Below are 24,631 nucleotides of genomic sequence, written 5' to 3'. Positions count from 1 at the left end.
GGAAGGTCAGTTGTCTAGTACCTTTAATTCCACCTGCAATGTAGTTCATGTAATTCACATTCTACAAGTGTATGAGGATTAAAATTCTGCCTACCACACAGTAATCACTCTATATTAATTATTATTCATAGGGCAGCTGTATAAGAGCTCAAGTTATTCACTATGACTGCCTAGAATTCCCATGAATTCAATAATAGAACAATACTCCATCACCTTTATCTTTACAATTGCTCATAGGCAGAGAAGGCATCTACAGATGCCAAAACAGATTAGAAGAGTTTAATATCCAAGGATTCGGAAAGTTTCTAGGATGAAAAAGAGGTGGGATTATATTCATCAGTAGGAATTTATAGCTAGGAACTTTTGGGCTCTGAAGTGAGGTTGAATCTCACGACTTCTGAGACTGAGATGCACAGCCGGGGCTGTCGTGGAGAGCCGAATCTCTTATTCATGGCTCTCTTAGTTACAAGAAATGGAAAGTCCTCAATAGAGCATAAACAAAAAAAAGGCGGGGGGGGGGAGTATTAAATTTAAGGACACAAAGGAATCCCATAACCAGGAACTAGAACCAGGAATGAGAATGCCTCTGAAATCCATGTAGCCACTCTCACATGGTCACTCATCCTTTCATACCTGCTTCATCCTTTATTCCTGGCAGACCCTGCTTTCTTACACAACCCTGCACCCACCCACATTTCACCTCCAGAGTTTACCTGTCTCAGTTCAAGTGGCCAACTTGGCCAGGATTTTTAAGTCTTGATTATAAATTCATGAGGGAAATTTTTCGTCTGTTGTTCATCTCTAATCTAATCAGCTAGGACCAGAGGGTCAGGGTCACAGAGCTCTGACATAGCTGCCAGACCCAAGTTTGTGTACAAATGTAGAGGGTAGGGGACAACTTTCAGGGAAGGAGAGGCGATGAGCTGGGTAATACCACCAAAGTTGTGTGCCCACAACTAGAGTTAGCATATGGTTGAGCTGGATCTTTATCCTAGATCTTGGGACTCCAAATTCCTTACTCTTCTAATACCCTATCTTAAGCAAGTGACTGGGTTTATGGGAACCTCCATAAGCATATGCTTCATTTGCAGATTTCCGCAAATAATGATGGGAAAGGATATCAGGAGAGAAAAGAATTGTTTGAATAATGTCTGGCACAAAGAAAGGTGGTCTGGTGATTTGATATCCATGTACCTCTCTTGGGAGTCTGGACCATCACAAGATTTTGAAGGTGAGTTTTCTGAGCAGTAGCAATTTCTGGCAGTTCAATCTTGGGCAGGCTCATGTTCTTCTTGGTACCTGGGGTTGTAGGTGATAGCATAGTTTCTATCATGGGCCAGTTTTCAGATGTGGTAGGTTGAATTATATACTCCAACAAAAGCCATGCTCTTAATATTAAGCCATGTACCTGTGACTGTGAGACCATTGGTAAATAGGACCCTCTGAAGATGTATTACCAGTTAAGATGTGGACTCATTTGTGAATAGGGTCCTATTTAGGTGTGGCTCAATTGAACCAGTGTAAGCCTTAATCCATATTACCTGAGACCTTACAAAAGTCAGACTTCAGAGAAAACTGTAGGAGGAGATCAAAAATATCACCATATGATGGAAGGCAGAGATACAAGCCAAGAAATCCCAAGGATTACAGCAAGCCAGCACCAGAAAGCTGCAAAGTCTGGGGAGAAAGCATGGTCGTGCCGACCCCTTGATTTTGGACTTCTAACCTTCAAAACTGTGAGACAGTGCTTCTTGTTTAAGACAAAACCACTGTGTGGTATTTGTCATAGCATCCTGGAAATCTAAGATAGTGACTAAAGAGAATGATAATAACTAATCATCACTAAGCATTTATTCATTGGTGTCTGGTCTTTTTAATCTCTTTAAATATACGTATGTGTATGTATAAATTCAGAAGCAGTCAAGCATTCAATAGGTATAAAAAAATAAAACTAAAAAATATATCTCCTCCTATCCCAGTCCCATGATATCTTCCTAGGGCAAACTTTGTAACTCATTTCTTGCATATCTTTCCAGCAGTAATGTTTGTAAAAGAAACCATAGATCAATAGCCAGTTATTTTTATACCAGTGTGCAGAATAATATTCACATATTTCTTAACTAGTTTTTTTAAAAATTTAACAGTATATTTGAGAATTATTTCAATTCAGTAAATATAGGTATGTCTTTATGACAAATAGCCAGATCTTTACATGAATCAATTTTTTAAGCCTCACAAGAAAACTATTACAGGATTCTTTGCAGAAGAAAAGGAAATGTCTTCATATAGATTATGGTAGCAAAGGCATGTCTGTTTACTTAGAATGGATTGTATTATGTGCAAATAAAACTGTTTAAAAATGAACAAGTTAAAAATGAACAAGAAACAAGTGATAGAGAAAATGCGGAGAAAGAGATGTGCCTATTCACTCGGAGAGGTGCAGCCCCTTGGAGGGCAGTGTGGTGGTTCCACAAAAGGCTATCAGTGGGGTTGACATATGTGTTGATTTGAATTTGTGGACCCCAGAAAAGCCATGTCCTTTAATCCTCATTCAGTATTGCTGAGTGGGAGCTTTTTGACTATTCCCATGGAGATGTGACCCACCCAATTGTGGGTGGTAACTTTTGATTAGATGGTTTCCATGGAGAAGTGTTTCCACCCATTCAAGGTGGGGTTGCTTATGAAGCCCTTTAAGAGAGAACCATTTTGGATAAAGCTTCAGAGCCTCGAGAGCCACAGAAGCCCACACAGCCAGAGACCTTTGGAGATGAAGAAGGAAAACGCCTCTGGGGGAGCTTTATGAAACAAGAAGCCTGGAGAGAAAGTTAGCAGAATTTGCTATGTTTGCCATGTGCCTTTCCAGTTGATAGAGGAAGCCTGAGTGTTATCAATCTTCTTGAGCCAAAGTATCTTTCCCTGGATGCCTTAGATTGGACATTTCTATACCCTTGCTTTAATTTGGACATTTTCACAGCCTTAGAACTGTAAACTTGTAACTTATTAAATTTCCTTTTTATAAGCTGTTCTATTTCTGGTATATCACATTCTGGCAGCTTGCAAACTAGAACACCATATGATCTTGCAATCCCCTTGCTGGTTATATACCTGGACAAACTGAGTGTGGGGACACGAATGAACATTTGCACAGTGGTGTTTATGGTGGCAGTGTTCCTGACTTATAATGGATGAAGGTAGACTAAGGTTACAACAACTGAGAGAAGGAAGTGGGAACCGTGGTGTATACATTCAGAAGTTGTGAGGTGTGCAACTAGATGAGTGAATCTTCAGGACCATATGTTAAATGAGATGTCAGAAACAGACAAATATTATCATGCCTCACTCATATGGACTAACTGTAATATACAAACTCGGTGAATTGAAGTTGAGAGCATGTGTTATCAGATTGGGGCCTATTTTAAAGAATCCTAGATTGTAAGCTCTTACAGCAGGTACATATATTCAGGAGTTGTAACTGCTATTTCAAAATTTTTAGATACAGAGCTGTTTGTACATAATCTGGTCATTCCCTGAAACTTTGGGTATTTATGTGACACCTGAGACTCAGAGTTAGAGCTCTGAAGCTATGAAAGTCAGCATTACCCCATATAGGAACTGTGTAAAAAGTTGAAAAAATGTTCAGATTTCAACTAGAGAAATGAATGAAGCAGATCTGTACAGAACTAAGGTAAATCAGAATACACAGTAAAGGATGATATGGTCCCTATTTTAAAACCTCAACATCTGTGTGAGACCAAAGGGAGAGATGTTTATTTGGTGCAAAATTAACATTTTGGTTAGTGCATTACATAATTTAACTTGTATGGTCAGTTTAGTTCAATACTATAAGTACATGGAATCTTGAATAAGGCGTGAGATCTTGTTAGTTTGTTCAGGTTAGTGTGATACCTTGATAATATCCAAGAGTAATTTGGGCAAAGAATAAAAAAGTATCTGCAAAGTCCCTGTGGCAGTAAGATTCAGGTGTCAACTTGGCCAGGTGGAGATGCTTAGTTCTATTGCTGTGGACATAAGCCAATGGCATGTGAACATCATCTGTTGCTGATTACATCTGCAGTCGGCTAGGAGGCATGCCTGCTGCAATAAATAATGTTTGATTTAATTGGCTGTGCTTAAATGAGAGAGCTCAATGTAGCACAGCCCAAGCAGCTCAGCATACCTCATCTCTGCACTGGCAGCTCAGCCCAGGCCCTTGGAGATGCAGAAAAGAATCACCCCAGGGAAAGTTGTGGAACCCAGAGGCCTGGAGAGAAGCCAGCAGAGATCACCCTGTGCCTTCCCGTGTAAGAAAGAACCTCAGATGAAAGTTAGCTGCCTTTCCTCTGAAGAACCACATGTTTTTAACAAAATAAATCCCCTTTTATTAAAAGCCAATCCATTTCTGGTGTGTAGCATTCTGGCAGCTAGCACACTAGAACAGTCCCCTTGGGGGATTAGGGAGAAAAGTTGAGGAAATATTCAGCTTCCCCATTTGAGGAATTTGTGATATTCCCACAAGCAGTGGGGACAACCAAACCAAAAGGCTGAGCCCTTGATCTTGGGGTTTACCCCTATGAAATGTATTCCTGCAAAGTAGAAGTCAACCCTACCTATAATTATGCCTAAGAGTCAACCCCCAGAGAACCTCTTTTGTTGCTTAAATGTGGCCTTTCTCTCTAAGTCAACTAAGTAGGTGAATTCACTGCCCTCCCTGCTACATGAGACATGACGCCCAGGAGTGTAAATCTCCCTGGCAATGTGGGGCAGAACCCCCGGGATGAGCCAGGATCTGGCATTATGGAAATGAAAAAGCCTTCTTGACCAAGAGAGAAATGAGACAAAATAAAGTTTCAGTGACTGAGAGATCTGAAACAGAATTGAGAGGTTATCCTGGAGGTTCTTCTTATGCATTATATAGATATCCCTTTTTAGTTTATGGTGTATTGGAATGGCTGGAGGGAAATACTCGAAACTTGAACTGTGTTCTAGTAGCCTTAATTCTTGAAAATGATTATATAACAATATAGCTTTTACAATGTGACTATGTGATTGTGAAAACCTTGTGTCTGATGCTTCTCTTATCCAGGGTATAGACAGATGAGTAAAAAAAGTAAGGATAAAAAGTAAATATAAAATGGGGGGGATAAAGGGTAAAAATTTGGGTAAATTGAAATACTGGTAGTCAGTGAAATAGAGGAGTAATGGGTATGGGATATAAGAGTTTTTCTTTTTCATTTCTTTTTCTGGAGTGATGTAAATGTTCTGAAAATGATCATGGTGATGAATACACAACTATGTGATAATATTGTGAGCCACTGCACACCATGAATGTACTGTACATGTGTGAAGATAATTCAATAAAAATATTAAAATAAGAATGCTATTACAGTTGCTCACATTTTATAGATGAGAAAGTGAAGGCATAGATGAGACAATTTTTTTCAAGACCATATATCTATTAGGTAGTGAAGCTAGAATTTGAACATGGGCAATTTTAGTCTAGAGTTGCTCTTGCATCCTCTGCGAAACGTTGCCTCCAGTCAATTGCATACTACCAGTTCATATTTTACTAGTTAACATCCCTGCTGGGTATCCCAAGGAAGAATGTGAACAAAAATAAAATTCTTCATTATCAGGCCTCACTTCCATCTATGTCAGTACGAATAGTAGATATTTTCACTATTAGTTGTTTCAATAGTTGTATTTTCTACTATAAACTTCAATCTTTTTTGCATAGTCCGGGAATCGAACCCAGGTCTCCTGGATAGAAGGTTTGCATTCTACCACTGAACCAACTGTGTACACTATAAACTTCAATCTTTTTATATCAGATCTATGTCATAAGTTGATAGCAACCATGGAATCTATCTGCCTAATTTATTTTTAAATTCAGTTTAATATTTTATACTTTAAATTATTATTTTCTTAGGTTTTTCAGGAAAAGGAAAACCTAACAATCACATGATCTGAATGAAAGCAGCCATCCTTCCCACAACTCCTGGCTAGCAAGATGGTTTAGGGGTAGACACATAACTGAACGAGACCAACCACGGGGCCTCACTGCCTGGTGGAGTGACTGGATTTGGGACAAATACAAAATGTAGGCCTGAAGCCCAAGACACAGCAGGATTGGTCTTTCCTCAGGATTTTTAAAACTTGCCCTGGAAAAATTAGCCCTCTCTTCTTTCATTACCCTGGGGTAGAGATGTCAGCTGGAGGTCAGGGTTCCAGCTTCCTGGAATGCCATTCAGTAAGCATGCAATCAAGATGAGTATAGACGCCAGGCAGGCATCATCATTCCCATTCAAATTAAGAGGACTAAACTGAGTAATCAATGACTAGTCTAAGGTCTCCCCAAATATTTCAAGCTTAGCCAATCCTTACCCTTATGCCCAAGCTTTGAGCTCACTGAGGATAGAGTCTGTACCTTTTGACTCTTCAATTCTCAAACTTTCAAACAGTGCCTGGCACACAGTAGGTGCTTCACAAATATTCAATGAAGAATGTTGATCCAGCCCTTCTGGTTACCTTTTTAATACTCTTTTAATGATACCATGTAATAACATTTACAAATCTTAATACAAAATGCATATGTGCAAATTAAAACCAAAAATATTTGCCAAAGGAAGATGTTAAGAAAGAGAAAAATAGAATACATTGACACTGGGCATTTATCCACTGTACTTGGGTAGATATTTGCTGCTAAACTGGGGAGAAGAAAGCAAAAATAAATACACATTCAAAAAAAAAATAAGGTGTCTAATATGCTTTCTCCTGTTTCACAAACTCTAATCCTTTATAGGGTTGTCCATTGATTGTAACTTGGTACACACGCTTCATTTATATCCTGAGAAACTCCATCACTCTATCTAATTGCTGTTCACATCCCACAGCCTTTTACATTACCTGCAACATAAGGATTTCTCAGGAAAATAACAAGCTAAAGTAACATCAAGCAACTAATAAAGGGTATTGATCTATATTGGTTTTGTTCCTGAAGATGCATGCAGTTATGTTACCTGAATTTCAAATGGGAATAGGAAACAAGGGGAAAAATATTCAGTTGGTCTGAACTTAATTAGTTTACAACCATCTCCTTTTTTTAACTAACTTGGGAACAAAAAAAAAGCTCCTTATTGATCTAATTAGAAGTGGTGATTAAGTAAATAAACACTAAACAAATAAATTGTACATTTGTTGAACATAAGACAGTTTAGGAGACCTGTGTGTATAAATAAATTATCTTTCTCTACTCCAACCGTTCTGTAGCAAATAAATTAGCAGCCATGCCAAATTAGAATATCTCCAAGGGAGATATTCTAGAAAGAATATTCTAGATATTCTAGAAAGAATCCTATTCTAGAAGGAATATCTCACAACAAGGAAGTTTTGTTATAAAAATAGTTGCTCTGCCAATTATTAAAAATAGCAAGTGGAACAGGGCAAGAAATACTTTTATAATTGATAAATTCACTGCTGTGTTTGTAGGAATGACAACTACAAACACAACTGAACAACTGAGGGAGATATCAAAAAAACTAAACTAAATTAAAATATTTTCTCCGTTCTCAATTAACTTGCGCCTATGCCAAAAGCAATCACTAATGATAACCACCTCAGGGACTAAAAGCAGGGTTTACTCTATGAAAATCAACTAACTGCCCACAATGCTTAAAATGAGATGAACCAAAGGCCTGGACTCTGACTTACAATGACTGGCAGGCTTCTCAAAGCTAGCCAGCACTGCCTATCAAATGAAAGATTCATCTGGTTATCTTCAGTTGTTTTACTTGGAATAATTCCTTTCCCCAAATAATTATAAAGCAATTACTTACCACTTTTACCTTTATTGATTACTACTTTTACTCGAAGAATAGCAATTACTACATAATTACAGTACATGGTTATCTGAACAGACTAAACTGTGCCTATGAACAATAAACTATATAGTCAGTGTAGCTCCAATTATGTATTCTATAGAGCATAAATATGTAATGACTGTGCAGTTACATATTAATAAGCTCCTCTTTCTTTTTCTTTTCTTTTTATTTTTAAAGCCACTGAGCGTATTTTTTATTTATTTATTTATTTTTACATGGGCAGGCACCGGGAATCGAACCTGAGTCCTCTGGCATTGCAGGTAAGCATTCCTGCCTGCTGAGCCACCTTGGCCAGCCCTCCTCTTTCTTTTTCAGAGCCTAGTACAATCAAATGCCCTTTGATCTACTTCCAAGTGGCAACCTATGGAGTCAGGCATGTTGCGCTACCTGGTTTCCTGGAAGCTGGTAGAGTATAAATGCACATTCAGTGTTGCCCATCAGCTCTCCATCTCATCTAAGTACATTCACTAGGGCAGAGAGAAAATAAGGAATGAAAAGTGGAAGATGGGCTTCTAACCCTCCTTTTTAGCATGTGCCCTTTTTTGTGGAAACTTGGCAGCTGTGGCTTAGATTTAAAAATTGCAGGTGCAGAAGCCTGAAATTGCTATGGCTGTACCTCTGAGTAATCACTGCATGCAAAATGGCTGGATGCAAAAGCAGGAGTGTGAACTTGGTTTCAGACTTTGAGTTTGTTGTTTATGTGCTAAGGATCTCATTTTGGTTCTAAAAATGGCCATAGAAAATCAAATGTCTAAGAACAAAGGGTTTAGGAATTCAATCCTCCAACAAACTTTTTTCTTTTCTGATTTCTCATTTAAATATAAAACTAGATTTCCTGAAGATCTGAATTCTGAGAAATAAGATTGTGGGGATCCAGGGCCCCCTATTCTCCTTGATATTGAGAGCTGGTCATTGTATGTAGCCACCTGCATGACTGGGACAGACATTGAAGGTCATCAGACCTCCTGATGGAGGCAGGGGGAAGGAATGTACACATGGTATTGTAAACTAGGCATTAAAAGTCCCCTTTCCTGATCATTGCTGATAACAAACCTCTAAACCCCTATGTCACAGATCCTGCTGAAACTGCTGTCACACCCTATGAAATTTCTTTTTCCTAAACCCTTATAAATGCCCCCTTGCACCCTCCACCCTTCACCGAGCACTAACCCTCATTTTCCATGGCTGGCCGCCACCGTAGAAGATCTCCTGTTCCTAAGTCCTGATGACATTCATGTCTAACTCTGGGCCCGATGTGTCCTTTGGTCTTGGGCTGCCCCGACCCAAGACCTCCAAGAAGTGGGCTAGAACAAACATCTCTACCAAAACTAAATAAAGCCCAGCAAACTGCATTATGCCAGGACTACTACCCAAATTTTGAGAGGATTAGGTAGCACTATTGCTCAAGTAGGAACAAATGCAGGAAATGTATAGCGAAAAAGAGCTTTCAGGAAGCAGAAGACAAAGGACAAGAAAGCTGCTTGCCCAGCAGTTGCTGGTGACCTCTGGGGGCTGTGACCTGGGGGACATAGAGCCTGGCATACACAGTGAGTTGAGAATGAGAAAAGAGTAGACAGCTCAGCAACGGGCTGCCTACCCTGGGCACACACCCTCTCCATAGAAGGGTCATACTCTGAAAACTTGCTCCTTCCCAGATTGCCTTGATGTTCCTGGAGAAGACATCCTGCTGACTTGTTAAATGTTCATCTCTTAGGGGAGAACCCATCACAGAGGAACTCGAAGAGGCAGGGGCACAAGGCACACATGCACAAGAGAGGGCTGAGTTACTACTGGAGCCACCAGAGCAGAGGAATGACGATGGGACAAATCGGGTAAAATAATGGTCCTAATCCTCCACACAAACTGGCCTGGGTTCAGTTTTGCCCTTGATGAATTTCTTAAATGAATGAACCAGTGAATGAGCAAATGAGGGAGTTTATAAGTTTTCAGTCAAGGAGCAATGCAATCCAGACACGTTGAAAGGAATTAAGACGGGAGAAAAGCCTTCTAGAGTAACCATTACTACGCACCAGTCCTGAACACACTTTTGTAAGCTTGGCAAGAACTCTGCCTGGTGGGTGTTAATATTCTCCTTTACCTGATAAAGAAACTGAGCTGACACTGGGAAAGCCACCTGTCCTATGCTTAGTAAGTAGCAGGGCTGAGATTTGACTCTAATATCCACATGCTTTCAACTAATACTCCTGTGTCTAAGAACAGGATAATCGTAAGAACTAACTCCTAATGTGTGTTTCCTAGGTGCTCAGTACTTTACCTAATTTTCTTATTTAATCCTTTGAAATAATCCTATTAAATAATTAATGATAATGTTATTGTCATTCCCATGACGGAATAAGGAAAGGAAGGAATAAGATAAGGAAAGCAAACTCTCTTACCTGATACAGCAAGTAAGTCACAGAGCTGGGATTCAAACTCAGATTTAATAGCAGAGCCTGCACCCTTATTCTCTACCATCCTTATGTCAAGAGGCAGCAGTTGTTTCCTGACCACAGGATTTGTAATCCAGTTGGGGAGCAGTGGCCTTCCCATTGGCACCATATCTGTGATTACTGAATTACAGTTGAGTGGTGAATTTAAGGGAGCACATTTTCTGCACCTCATCTGGGTTACCTTCCTTGAGGTCTGCCCCTGCTGTGTTGGGCACTCACCTCTGTACCCCCATAGCACTCTGGATATTCACTTGCCCACTTGCCCTACCAGACCCTGAGCTCCTTCAAGCCTGAACGGGAGCTCTCATTACTGTGCCTACGGAGTCACACCCAGGACCTGGCTGGTAGCAGGTGCTCATTGCTATGGTAAAATGAATGAAGAAATGAATGCAGAAGCAAACAGACATGGTATTAGAGGCCGGAAGGGACTTCAGAGACAAATAGCATAATTCTAGTTTTACAGAAATTTTTCTTGCACTCAGAAAAATGTTAAGTGACTTGCTCAGAAGACATTGCTAGATTACTATGCAGCACACACACACACACACACACACACACACTAATACCATCTTCACAACAACAGAGTAAAATATAGAATGTGTGCCCTAGGGACCAAGCCTATAGGCCACAGATAGTAGTGGGAACACACACCGTAATTTGGCAAGTGTTTTTAATCCATAATGAGATTTCTAAACGCTATCTGTTTTTAGTATACTATATGGGATTGGCCTGAGTAAAATAAGTTCACATAATTGAGGCACCTGTCAAATACTTTTTCCTCCTATATCCCCAAAGAACTGCATAGCCTGAGGTGGGAGTCGGCAAGGAGGGTTTCTGTATATTTGTGTATTTTTCATGCACCGATATATTTTTTAACATACAGTCTCTTCCTCAGCTGTGAGGAATTCCTGACACCACGGAGCTCCCTGAAGGGAATCTGATTCATATGAACAGTGACCTTATAATTTATCATTCAAACCAGGAACAGGACACATTGGCAAGTGGAAGGGGATGTTATTAAAATTATGCCGGGCAGCATAAACCAGAACCGTCACAAACATCCCAGGACAGAGGTTACCCTATTCAGCTAGGACTCACAGAGGAAAGCTAATAAAAACTTTCCATTGAAGGGAAGAGGCATGGTTGGTTAAAAAAAGTGGAGAAGACATTCCAGGTATGTTTTGTCATCTTTGAGGGATTCGAGTCTAACGAAAGTCATAGGCTTTCTTCCCTACCAATGCACAGTCAATAGAATGTCGCGTAGACTTTCAGAGGCTGACAGATCCTTGAAATCCTTACACAGACTCCCAGACCCTCCAGTAAGACCTCCAGACTAAGAAGCCTGGTTCGAGGGCTTCTGAGCCGGGGCGCTGCTGACACTGGGGCAGATGACGTTGCGGCAGGCCGTCCTGAGCATTGCGGGGTGTTGAGCGGCATCTACCCCCTCTCCCTACTAGATGCTGGCAGCCCCCTCCCCGCACCCCCCATTATGGTGACCAAAAACATCTCCACACTGCCAAATTCTGCGGCAGAGGGGCAAAACTGCCCCCAGGTGAGAACCATTGTTCTAGAGGTAGGAGCACGATAATCTCACAAAAAGGATTAAAGCAGACATAACCAACCAGTATACAGCACATAGCAAACTAGAGTTTAATAAAAAATAATAATAATAACAAAGGCAGCACAGTACAAAAACTGTAAAACTCCTCTTTCCATTTATGTTCTTCATTCATGACAGATTTGACCATTCTCGTCACAAAAGAGGGTTAATAATGGCCTACTTAGGAGACTCGGGCTCCACGGAAGAGTTCCTGGAGCCTACCACCTCATGCCACCACCTGACAGGTGTCGAGCGGAAATGGCTCTGCAGAAAACATTCTCAAATGTTTGTAAGGAGGAAAACTTGTAACCTAAGCTGTGAGAAACATTCTGGGAGGATGTTTCATTTATAATCAGTCCTACAGAGATAAGGCACATTATGCACCTGGTGAAGTATAGTTTCCGATTCAGTATTTACTGGGTGTTAATACACTCCCAGCACCGCACACATTCTTCTCATCTGGAAAATGATAGATTGGGCATATGACCTCAAAGGTCCTTTCATCCTTAAAGTTTTGTGATTCTATTAATAGATATATAGGCATTACTCTCCAAATCTTCTGAGTCCAAGAGTCCTTGACTGGGCACTGAGTGTGGACACTAGACAGCAGGTCCAAAGAGGGTCTGCAGGTGGGTAAACTGCGAGGGAAGCCCTTGGGGAAACTGTTAGAGCTAATGGGGAGAGGCGGGGGGGGCATTCACAGGAAGCCTCAAAGGTTGACTTTTTTTGCACTATCACCCATTGAGATTATATATACAGCCATTCTTTTTTGAATGTGTATTAAAATGATTCATTTGGTAAATATAAACACATTAAATGTTACAGTTTTGACAACCCTGTGGTGGCATTTCTTCAATTTCAATGTGCTGGGAACTTCAAAAACTGGAAGTGGCTTAAACCTCTCACCACCTCTGCTTATTAAGAAAAGAAATGTCTTTGCCCCATCCCTAGAGACCCCATTCCAGGAGCTCTGGGGTGGGACCTGAGAGTCTGCAGTTTAACAAGCACCTTAGGTTACTCTGAGCAGATGTCAAGCCACCACTCTTTTAACATGCAAGAATTTAGTGAAGGAGAAGGGAAGGGAAAGGTACCTTTCCCTGGAAGTTAGACAAAGAAGAATACAAGGAGTTGTCGGTGACGTTTTCCTTCCCTTCCTTCTCCACCCAGCAAACTCCGACTTAATCATCTAGGCCCAGCTCATATATAGTTCCTCTGCAGGCCCTTCTGAGTGTATTAGGTTCCTAGGGCTGCTGTAATAAAGTGTTATAAACCTGGGTGGCTGAAAACAACAGAAATTTATTCTTTCACAATTCTGGAGGATGAAAGTTCAAAATCAAGTTGTCAACAGGCCAGGAGATCTCTGACGGCTCTAGCCTAGCTTCTCATGGTGGCTGGCAATCCTTGGGACTCCTTAGCTTGTAGCTGGGTGATCCAGTCCTTGTCTTCCCCTTCACATGGCCTTCTCCTCTGTGTGTCTGCCTCTCACCTATTCTTATAAGGACACCAGTCATATCGGATTATCACCCCTCCCCAGTATGACTGCATCTTAACTAATTACATCTTCAATGACCCTAGTTCCAGATAAGTCACATTTTGGGGTACTGGGGGTTAGGGCTCCAACATAACGTTTGGGGGAACACAATTCACCTCCTAACACTCCCCCTGGCAGAATTCATCCTAGACATTCCCCTGTCCCAACAGCTGTCCCATCACATTTTCTACTGAGCTGTGAGCTTCTGGAAAGACATAATTCCTTGGTTATAGTGTGTTTATCTCTGTTAGTCCAGACTCTAGTACTGTGCATGGCACCAGACAAAATAAATGTGACGGTTCTAACGATTTATTTTATCCTTTTGATTTCTGTAGCAATTTCTCCCAGAAGATTCCAAGTTTCAGGGAAGGGCTATAGATTCCAATTTTACGTCACCTAATATTACACTCTAGATCAACCCCTAAAATGAGAAAGAGGGTTTCTCTGGAACACAGAGAAAGGAGAGCCCTCATCCCCACCCTCCTGTGGCTGACAAGGTTTCCACATCTTCACACCAGGGAGCAGGGATTAGCACGTATAACTTTGGACTGAATTTCTTCCATTTTTGAGCCCTAAACCTGAACACAATTGAGCCGAGAACACCCTGCAAAACCACAAGTGGGTGGCAAACTTGAGACATACTTTTATTTTCCTGACATGGATGTGGTGGGGTTGGTATTTCCAACTTAACACACAAATTAACGCAGAGGATGCAAAACAAATTATCTTACAATTTGATGCAAAACAAATTACCTTACAATTCCTAGAGGGAAAAAAAAATCCTACAACTTTATTGCACAGTTTTACTGGTATGGATTGGATTGATTTATATAAAATAATTATAATGCTACTTCAACTATTACTTCTAACAATAACAATAATAGCTGGAATTTATTGAGCATGTGCCAGGGGCTAAATTTAGCAATTTGTACCTCTTATCTCATTTAATCCTCCCAGTAACTCTGTGAGTTGATAAGTCTCTAAGAATTTCTATGTTTTGTATCTATTTTACAGGTGAGGAAATCAAGGCTTAGTATGTTTACACAATTTGCCCTACGATATAAATGGGAGAGTTAGGATTTGAATACAGGTCAATCTAATCTAGAGCTTTTAATTACAATTCCATATGAAGCTGTCATTTACAATCTTCAGTTCAAAGTATTATAGATATCTTGAACTAGAAGTTCCAAAGATTCATGTGGACATTCAATTAGCAAAGAGAACTTTGACTCTGAAGCTCCTGACTGAGGTCAGATTTTCATAATTTCATCCTCACCACAGAATCCCATAGTAAGCATATAATAATTTATGCAAAATGTTACAAGAATGAAATTTCATTTTCTCTACTGCTTATGCAATCTGATGGAGCAGTTCTTTTCTTTGGTTGTGTTCAAAACTGAGTTCTAACCTCATAAAACAAATGTCCCAATTCTCATAAAAAAGCTGGTTGGGAAGTTACATCGCCCCCATAAGAATAACCCACTTCCTAGTCCAAGGGTCCTTTACCTATGGTTCAGGGAAACAAGAGTTATTAAAACTGCAGCTAACTTCTAGGTATAATCATTTAGCATGAAATATTAAGGCAGAGATTGAACCAGTCAAAGCTTAAATCAAATGCCAATCACCATTACCTAATCTCTTTGATCTGGGTTCCTTAAGATACTAGGAATATGATTATGTTCATATTAATGGAAGGAAGGAACGAAGGAAGGAAAGGAGGGAGGGAGGGCAGACAAGGGAAGAAGTTGTGTTTGTGGAGGAGGTGGGGTCGGGGGGCTGCTTTTGTCTTCTTGTCTGCTTTCAGCACTAAGTGCTGGGAAGAAAGCAAACTCTCTTTTTTCCCAGTCTTCTCTGCATAGGTGGAAAGAGAATAAAAGGAGCTATATTTGCATCTCAATTCTATCTCCAGTAACTTTCTGATTTTTAGGCTAAATGAATCACCATTTGCAGAGAAAGCAGCCAAAGTACATAAAAACTCCAGGGATTCAGACAAATATACTTTAGGAACTAGAGCCTTTCTCTCAATGTGGAGTATCCCAAGCACTGAAATTCAAAAGGAAAATCTGACACTGATCTTTTCATAATCATTCTCTACAATGGGTGCTGTTGTTTTTTTTAATCTATTAGTAGGCAAATGAGTTTAGCTGAAAACTCACTTGCCATGGAGATGAAACTTGATTGCAGCCAGCTCCTCAACAAGGACTCCAGTTGTATAAGCTTCCCAAGTCAATGTCAGAGATAGTCTCTCGTAACTTGAAGGGTGCAATGTGCAGGCCAAGGTCTTTTTCCTAATAGTGCCCTTCTGACTCCGCCTCATCCCCAACTCCTCCTCTGAACTCAAATCTCAGCTCCTGAGCAGTCACCACCTCCTCTGCTATGGACACTGTAGTCTCCTATCACGGCAACCATCACACTGCCCTGAAACAACCATGTCTTCCCATCTACCTTATTGCCAGGTTATAAGGTGCCTATGTGGTGGGTTGAATTATGTCCCTGATTTAGATAAGCTTTTGATCTTGATCTGTATTCCTGTGCTGGTTTGACACTGTTATGCATCCCAAAAAAGCCATGTTCTTTTAAATCTCATCCAATCTTGTTGGAGCAGACCTATTATTTGATTTTTTGATTAGGTTGTTTCCATGGAGATGTGACCCCCACCCATTTAAGGTAGGTCTGAATTAGTTTACTGGAGTCCTATAAGAGGGAGACCTTTTTTGAGAAAGCACAGATGCTTGGACAGCTGATATAGAGAGTAGACATGTGGAGATGCAGACAGAAATAGCCCAGGTCCTAAGCAAGGACTCACAGAAATTGCCAGAACCTGGAGAGAGCCAAGGGAAGCTAAGAGATGAAACCTGTAGTTTGTCCTTAAAAGTTAAGTGAAGACTCACAGATAATTAGAAAGAAAGACACTGAAGTCAGAAACTGAAGGCAACAAACCAAGAGCAAGGATCTCAGATGCCAGCCACAGGCCTTCCTAGTGCAGGGAGGTGTCCGGGATGCCAGCTGCCTTTCCTCCTAGAAGGTATCCTCTTGTTGGTGCCTTAATTTGGACATTTTCATAGCCTTATAATTGTAACTTGTAACTTAATAAATCCCTTTTATAAAAGCCAATCCACCTCTGATATATTGCATTCCAGCAACTTTAGCAAATCGAAACACCATTATAAAGAGGATCTCTTGAAAATGTTATTTTAGTAACAGCATGGCCCAACTGAATGAGGTTTGGTCTTAATCTAGATTACTTAATCTAGATTTTTATAAGCAGAAAAAATTCAGACATAGAAAGAGAAAGCCATGGGGGAGCCAGAAACTGGAAGTCAATGGGACCCAGAAGAGAAAGGAGAGGACATTGCTGTGTGATGGGAAAGCCAAGGAACGCAAATATCCCCAGCCATAATGCTACCTGGAGGTAACAAACCCAGCTTAAAACAAAATACCAATACATTCCTGTTGTTTGAGCTGAACAGTTTATGGTATTAATGATAGCAGCCTGGCAAAACTAAGACACCCTAGCAATATGCCCCTCAAATAGTAAAGGCGCAATAAGTATTTTTTTAAATGCATGTTTGAATAATTGACTGCCCAAGTGATTTTGCTGACAAGAGGTTAATGAGATGTTATTGGAAGTTTTTCATTGCGTCTTGTTCTGTTTCTTCAAGAAAGACTCTAAATTCATTTAATGGCAGTGTTTTTAGGGACTATTTTGGACAAGACTTAAAATATCTTCTAGATGAGGGCCCTACAATACTGCACCCCACCCCCTCTTTCTCTTCCTACATACTTAGTGAATTTTAGATAAGTCTCATGGAAGAAATGGAAACCATTTTCTCTGACTCAAATATGTAAAGGAGATCAAAGGTTTATTTGCATGAATGTTTTCTCTTCCTGTAATACACATACATGGACATATACATACTCAGAAAACCAAAAGTATATTCCTTAAATATACAATAGGATTTCCTTAGCTGCATATTCAAGGAGTTTTTACAAACTCCTCCCATGAAACATATAGGAACTCTCATATAGACAGTATAAAATGAAGATAGCCAAGCACATGTATTTTATTGAGTAAGGCCTGCAGTAGATTCTAGCCATGCTAAGTTAAGTGGGAGTCATACAAGTGTAAGACACAATCTCTGCCTTAAATAATTTGCTTCTTCTTAGATAAAGGACAATTGCATATGAAAAAAGACAGCAATAAACTCAGTAGAATTCAGAATTTAATTGTTTTCTGCGTGGTCCTGAGATGGAGGCCAAGAGGAGTTAAAATTTCTCCTGGTAATATCTCGGAGGCTACAGAGATATTTCTCCCACATGGGCTAACCTTATCAGACTTAAGTTGATTTAGAAGAATAGCTGGGATTTTAATAGAGAAAACTGAGCAGGAAGGGTATCCTGGGCAAGGGGAACTGCTAGAGTGAAAGAGGAACTCCAAAATCAGCAGCCAGAGATTTCTGGGACCAGCCTGAACAAAACTGGGGATTTGGGTTTTAAAGGGACAAGAGTGGAGAACGGTTATGAAAGACCCATAGTCTTTTCTTGCAAGGTTAAAAAAGAAAAGAAATGATAGGTAGGAGGAAACCTTAATTTTAGAGCTGTAAGTATTATTGGATAGATCACCTCACGTGCTATTTCATAGAAGGAAACCAAGGCTCACAGGCAGCAAGAGGCAGCCCTGTTAATGTGGGTCCTGTAACCAGCCCACAATCTGCCTCTGCCCCGAAAATCACAATCCAGAGGCTTTATATCTTCTAATGTAAACCTTTATTTTGAAAGTTAGTGTATAAATTCTGTTTTCCTCAGATGTAAGTTGTCATTTTCTGAATATTCCTTCTACAAGCTTCTAACTGAACGAGTTTAGGGATTTATTTTTATTTTTCGATGTTAATTTTTTTTCTTTTAATCTGTAAAATTAAGGCCAGAGAAGCTATACAGAGAGCTAGATCTGAAAAGACATATTCAACATTATTGCAATTTGAAACTGCCTATCTAAAGAATGGCTAGGGAACAGGCCATTACACAGTGGTCGTGGGTTTGGTTCCTGACTCTATAACTTTCTAGATGTGTAACTTTGGGCAACTCACTTAATGTCCATAAAATTCTGTTCCCTCATCAGGGAAATTATATTGGTGAAATTACCCACCTCCTGGGGATATTGTGGGAGCCAAAAAAAAAGTTATGCAAAAGACTCAAAAAGGAATTTGGCACTTGTTGAGTCCTCAATAAATTTCAGCTATTATTAGTTATAATACTTTCAGATACATGGCACTTTGAGAGAAAATTTGGAAGATATACCTTACAGTGGCAGACTCTGTACTGACTCATACATCTCATATAAAATTTACTTAGCAGCTTACTTTCCTTCTAGTGTAACACAAGAAGTTTATTTTTATGTTAACCAATTAAAAACCTAAGCAAATGCTTTGGGCCAAGCAAAGCAGGAACGCCCATAAATGACCTACCATTCTATTTTAATGAATATATTCATATTTTTGCAATCAGAATATCTAGAACTAAGTTATTTAAATGTCAATATCCATGAAAGCTTTGCATTTATAGTTCAGTGTTGCTTTTGTGTATGATTATATACAGCAGGCAATTCTTTGTAGAGATTAAGGGCTCAAAGGGTCTTAACGTGGCTGTAGGTGGTGAAGAAAGGGAGGGACCTAGGAATGAACTCCAGGGGTTCATGAAAATGTATATATGTGTGTATATATATATATATCTTGGATGCTTGAAAATGCTTCTCGGAAAGGATCCATAGTTAACATCAGATCCTAAAGGAATCCATGGCAATCAAAGTAAAGATCACTTGATCAATATCAATAGGAGAATGATCAAATCAGTCATGATACAAATATATAATAGACTAATAAGTCACTCTTCTTATAATTGGGTAGATCTGTATGTGCTGATATTGATAAAAGTCCATAATACACATTGTGATAAAATCAATTTGAAGAATTATTTTTTGAAATAATAAAAATAATAAAATAATAAAAGTCCAAATCAAGGTGCCATCCAGCCAACGCTTTCTCCCCTAAGACTGATGTTGCGGGGCTGACAGCCTGAGCTTCTCGGCCCTGGGCTCCCCTGTCACCTGGGAATGCACTTGGTGGTTCCTTCCCGCCTCTCTCTTCACTTCCAGGTTCCACTGCCTTTCAGCTTCTGGCTGCTCCCTCCGAGACTTTTTCTCTTGTTCTGATCATCCCTATAAGGCCTTCAGTAATAGGATTAAAACTCATACTGGGCCACATCTTATCTGAAGTAACCTCATCCTATTTATAAGGGTTCAACCCACAAGAGTGGATTAAAGTTTAAGAACATGTTTTTCTGGGGTACATAGCTCCAAATCATTATAGGCACATATTTTTATATATAGTAAATACACATAGTACTTCTAATCAGGCATCTCATATGTACTACATACTTTAGTAAAATAAAATAAAATAATACACGTACACATATGTGTGTGCACTGTGCGTACGTTTAAAAGTGTAAAAAATGTATTCCAAATGATTAATAATGGTTATCTTTACATGATAAAACTAGAAGTATGAGGAATTTAATTTTCAAGTACCATATTTTCTCAATCATAAGTTGCTTTTTTTCCAAATTTTAACATTTATGAAATCAGAATTTATCTTATAATCGAATATGCATTTAATTGTTTGTTTTCCCTTAATTTTTATTAATATATGATAAGTCTCATGATTGAGGGTAAGTTTAAGTTAAAGAAAACATGGTATACATACATGTATGAATTACTTAAATTCTTTCCAAGAAGTAAATATCTGTTTTATGACTTCTTTTTTCCCTATTGCAACCACAGGAGTAGGTATGTTTTAGTTCACTTCTTACCTCTCTTCTACATTACTATTCAAATAAACTAGGTCACAGGAATGTGCACCTACCTATAAAAAAGTCAGCACTTGCATTTATTTGCATATCATTCAATATCATTAAATGCTGGTTTCTTAAATCTAGGAAAATAACACTACCAAGAACTACTGGAGCTCAAGGACTCTTTGTAGTCTATTGGATGAGTCACAGTTGAGGCACCCATCTAAGTACTTTACATACATTATCCCATTTAATTTTCACAATAGTGACATACCATAGGTTCTGTTTATTAAATCCAATTTACAAGTAAAGAAACTGAAGCTTAGAGATTGAAAATTATGTTGAGTCCCACAGCTAGTATGAAGCAGTGGCAGGAATCTGACCGAGCTCTACCAGTCTCCAAAGCTTCATTTTTAACCATTGCCCAGCTCAATCCACCTTTCCTAGCTCCACCTCCTTCATCAGGGAACTAGTATAATGTACCTGAAACTTATTGTTTGTGTTCACCTGTAGTTAAGACAGACTAATACCAGAACAGGGGAAAAACAAACAGCAACACAGAGCAGACCAATGTAAGGAATTTATTCTAAGGTCTCTCAAACAGCAAATGGGCTCACAAGGCTCTACTTTCCCCAAATGCATCAGGATCTCAATATGTCCTTAAAGAACAGACACTATATCCAAGGGTCCCTAGCACATTGGTAGAAGCAGGTGGCAGACGTTAGCCCTGGTCTATATCTATCTAATTAAGATTTTGTCAGGTCTCTTCCTATTTAGATTACCAAAGTTTGTGCAGTGTAAAAGGCATGTCACCATCTTAGAAGCTGGGTGGAATGAACAATGTCTAATTAAATGTGATTTATTGGTCAATTCAGTGTTTATAAGCTGACAGCTCTCTGGCTTCAGGAGTGAGCGTTCATATCAGCAGAGCAAAGGATATTCAGTGAGGTTAAAAATACATGGCCAGATGATGAGGCTCGAAACCCCGTTAGTGTCATTTATTTCCATAATCATTCCCATGTTCAGATTTCATGTGTTAAAATCATTCACAAATAATTTTCCACCATCTTTCGATCTAAAATGGTCGGGAGGGATGCCACTAAACAGATGAAAAATTAAGTATCTCCATTTCTTTGGAAACAGGGCACAAAAAATTATCGTAAATTTTAACATCCACAATGCAGAGCTCTGTAGGGACTGTGCTCAATGTGCGAGGTTTTGCTACCATGGAAACTGAAGAGCAATTAACTAGAGGGCAGAAATCCTGGAATGAAAGCCTTGGGAATAGAAAGGACACTCAAAAGAATTTTCCAAGTAGCCCCAATTTCAGGGGAGAGAACAATAGAGAGTGTATGTGTTTGGGGTGGGAGAGGGTAACCACTGCCCCAATTGATTCTCTTTTATTTTCCCCGCCTATTCCCCCTGCCTGTATTTCTTCTCTTAGTACCCAGGATGAACCTCACAGTTTTATGTCGCCTGCAGTCCCTTAACATTTTCACTCTGATTAGCTTCCTCCTATCTCTGCTACCAGTTCCCAAGCCAGGATGGAATCAACATACCTGGAATATTTATTCGTCGTTGACATTAATGTATTTCTAAGAAGTAGATATGATCATATTACACTTCTTATTTCAAACTTTTGCTAGTTTATTATTATTATTACCTACAGAACAAAGTTAAAATGCAGTAGCATGGCACCAACTAGCTTTCGCATTTGGTTTTAGTCTCCCTTTCCAGAGTCATTTCCCACTACTCTTTATCAAGACAGGTTGACTTCTCTAGCCACAATGAATAATTTGTCATTTTTCAAACACAATATGCACTGTTGCATCTCTAGGTCATCGATCATGTTATTCTCTGCCCAGAATGCTCTTTCCCAACCTCTCCTTCTGTGTCTGGTAAAGGCCCATTATTAGAAGCCCAAATCCAATGTCAACTCCTTGGAAAGTTTTCTGGTGAAGAGTTAAATGCTCCCTTTCTTTGTCCAAATGGCACATTAGTCATATTATAGCTATTGAGCTTGTTACATCATATTATATGGTTTGTCAGTCTGTCTGTCTGGTCCCTCTGTCCACCACAGAGTGAACTCCCTGAAGGCAGGGACCATGTCTTACCCATCTTTATATAGCCCTGCATCTTGCACAGTATGTTCAAAATGTGCTAGTAGAATAAATCAAAAAGAGAAATGAGAGCATAGACAGAGAACAAAAACCAAAGATCAAAATCTCATATGACACTTCAAGTGGAAGTAATCTGTACCCCTGGTCATATTCATTCTCACTATTAGCCACTGGATGCACATGCTCTGTTCCATTTTGCAACCTATTTTTAAAGCATATTTTATTTTAATGGTGCCTACATCTGAATTTTAAATTAAAATACAATTGCCTTGCTTCTTGCCAATTACTTTTCCTTACATACCTGGATTCAGGGGTAGTTGAATTCAGTCTGGATAATTTAGGTCAGCTGCATGCATGCAATTCAGAATTCTCTATAAGCAAACAAAATATCTGAGAGTCACAGCTCAATGTAGCCAAATATGATAGTGGGAACCAATAATAATCACTGGAGAAATTTCAGGGCACTGAAAAAATATATTATACCATACATGCATAACCATAATCTCCTGTCATCTGAACATGAAGTAGCTATTTTAATGTAAGTCCTCAAATACTGGGATTTACCATAGCAAACAGGTACAGTGCAGGGCTAAATGGTTTGAGTTCTAATTCTATTAATTATCAAGGAATTTGGGGCAAGAACTTAACTTTGTATGACTCAGACTTCTTTAGGTAAAAAGCAATGTCAGTGTAATATAATATATACACCAATATATTTCAGTCTATACAACTAATATAATTTTTTTCTATAATATATCTCTGTCCTGTGCCTTCCCCACACCAGAGCAGACTTTGCAAGAATAAGACATTGATTCTTCCTCTTATAAACACAATGAGTCATTGTGTTTAGGGTTTGGAGCCCTTGCCATAGGAAACTATTCATTTGTAATGGGTTCTAATCCTAAAAAGACACATTGCCAAGGTGGGGGGGGGGGGTGGAGCATTGCACCCTAAAGAAAACTTCCTAAAAAAAACTTCCACAGGACTTTGTTGAGGAAGATTTAAGCCATTGTTTAAAAACTAACATGCCTTGTGACTTTACTATAGAGCACAAGGGCTCTCTGTCACTTGGGATCCAGTGCTAAGAGCTGACCTAGTGCGACCTTCAACCCTAAACATCTCTTCCATAGCTTCTAACAGGCTATAGAATTTACCTATTTATTGTGCTTATTATTTTTTTTTACATGTCAGTATTTATTTCCAATAGCACCCAACATCCTCATTTCTCATGTCTCTGAACACTGGCCACATGCACAGCACAATGTCAAAAAGAAGCAAATACTCTGGGTTTCCTTATCTGAATCTCTTTATCTGTTTTTTGAAGGCACTTGAGCTTTATATTAAAGCATCATGTTAGGTATGAGCTTTCAGTTTCAGTAGTCCTTGTATTGATTCCTACTTTTTTGTTTTTGCATGGGCAGGCACCAGGAATCGAACCTAGGTCCCCGGCATGGCAGGCGAGAATTCTGCCACTGAGCCACCATTGTACCACCCTTTGATTCTGTGTTTTAAAGTAATCTTATTGAGATGTATTCACATACCATACAATCCATCCAAAGTATACAATTATTGGTTCACAGTATCATCACATGGTTGTGTATTCAACATCATGACCATTTTTAGAACATTTGCATTACTCTAGAAAAAGAAATAAAAAGAAAAAAGAAAACTCCAAACATCCCACACCCTTTAACCCTCCCTCTTACTGACCACTAGTATTGCACTGCACCTAATTTTAAGATTTACAATAAAGATAGGTTAACTAAGACAGCGTAGAATTGTCAGAGATAGACATATATATCAGTGTAACAGAATAAAACATCCAGAAGTAGATACACACAAAGATGGCAACTGACTTTTTTTTTTTCAACATAGTTATATAGTCATTATCAAAGATCATGGCTACTGGGTTACAGTTCAACAACTTCAGGTATTTCCTTCTGACTGTTCTAAAACTAGATACTAAAAAGAAATATCTACATAATTAGTGAATAGTCACAGTCATTTTTACACATCCTCCCTCTCATTTGACCATTCTCTCAATCTTCAAGGATATCTGAGCAATGACCATTTTAACTTCTTCATGCTGGAAAGAGGTGTTGAGCTTATGGAGGAGAGGAATGAAACTGGTGGATGTTTTTGAAAGGCTGGTACCTCTGGGTTCAAGGTTTATCTGGCATAGGATCAATCTGGAGGCCATAGTTTCT

At 39.3% G+C, this 24,631-nt stretch overlaps 1 protein-coding gene and 2 long non-coding RNA genes across 3 annotated transcripts in view; all 3 read right to left on the bottom strand.

Annotated features, from left to right (window-relative positions):
• Positions 1–24,631, bottom strand: part of KCTD16 (potassium channel tetramerization domain containing 16) — a 295,957-nt gene that overhangs the window by 118,862 nt on the left and 152,464 nt on the right. The gene's annotated exons all lie outside the window — the stretch shown is intronic.
• The window catches only part of LOC143663928 (uncharacterized), a 177,639-nt gene that overhangs the window by 2,685 nt on the left and 150,323 nt on the right, over positions 1–24,631 (bottom strand). The gene's annotated exons all lie outside the window — the stretch shown is intronic.
• Positions 1,222–24,631, bottom strand: LOC143663931 (uncharacterized). The gene is made up of 3 exons (XR_013166236.1): positions 24,579–24,631; positions 22,726–22,795; positions 1,222–1,299 (listed from the first exon to the last, which is right to left on the bottom strand). It is a non-coding gene; the product is annotated as an uncharacterized LOC143663931 (long non-coding RNA).

The sequence above is a fragment of the Tamandua tetradactyla genome, chromosome 20, assembly GCF_023851605.1.
Source record: "Tamandua tetradactyla isolate mTamTet1 chromosome 20, mTamTet1.pri, whole genome shotgun sequence".
Taxonomy (NCBI): Eukaryota; Metazoa; Chordata; class Mammalia; order Pilosa; family Myrmecophagidae; genus Tamandua; species Tamandua tetradactyla.
This window is presented reverse-complemented; position numbering and strand designations above follow the sequence as displayed.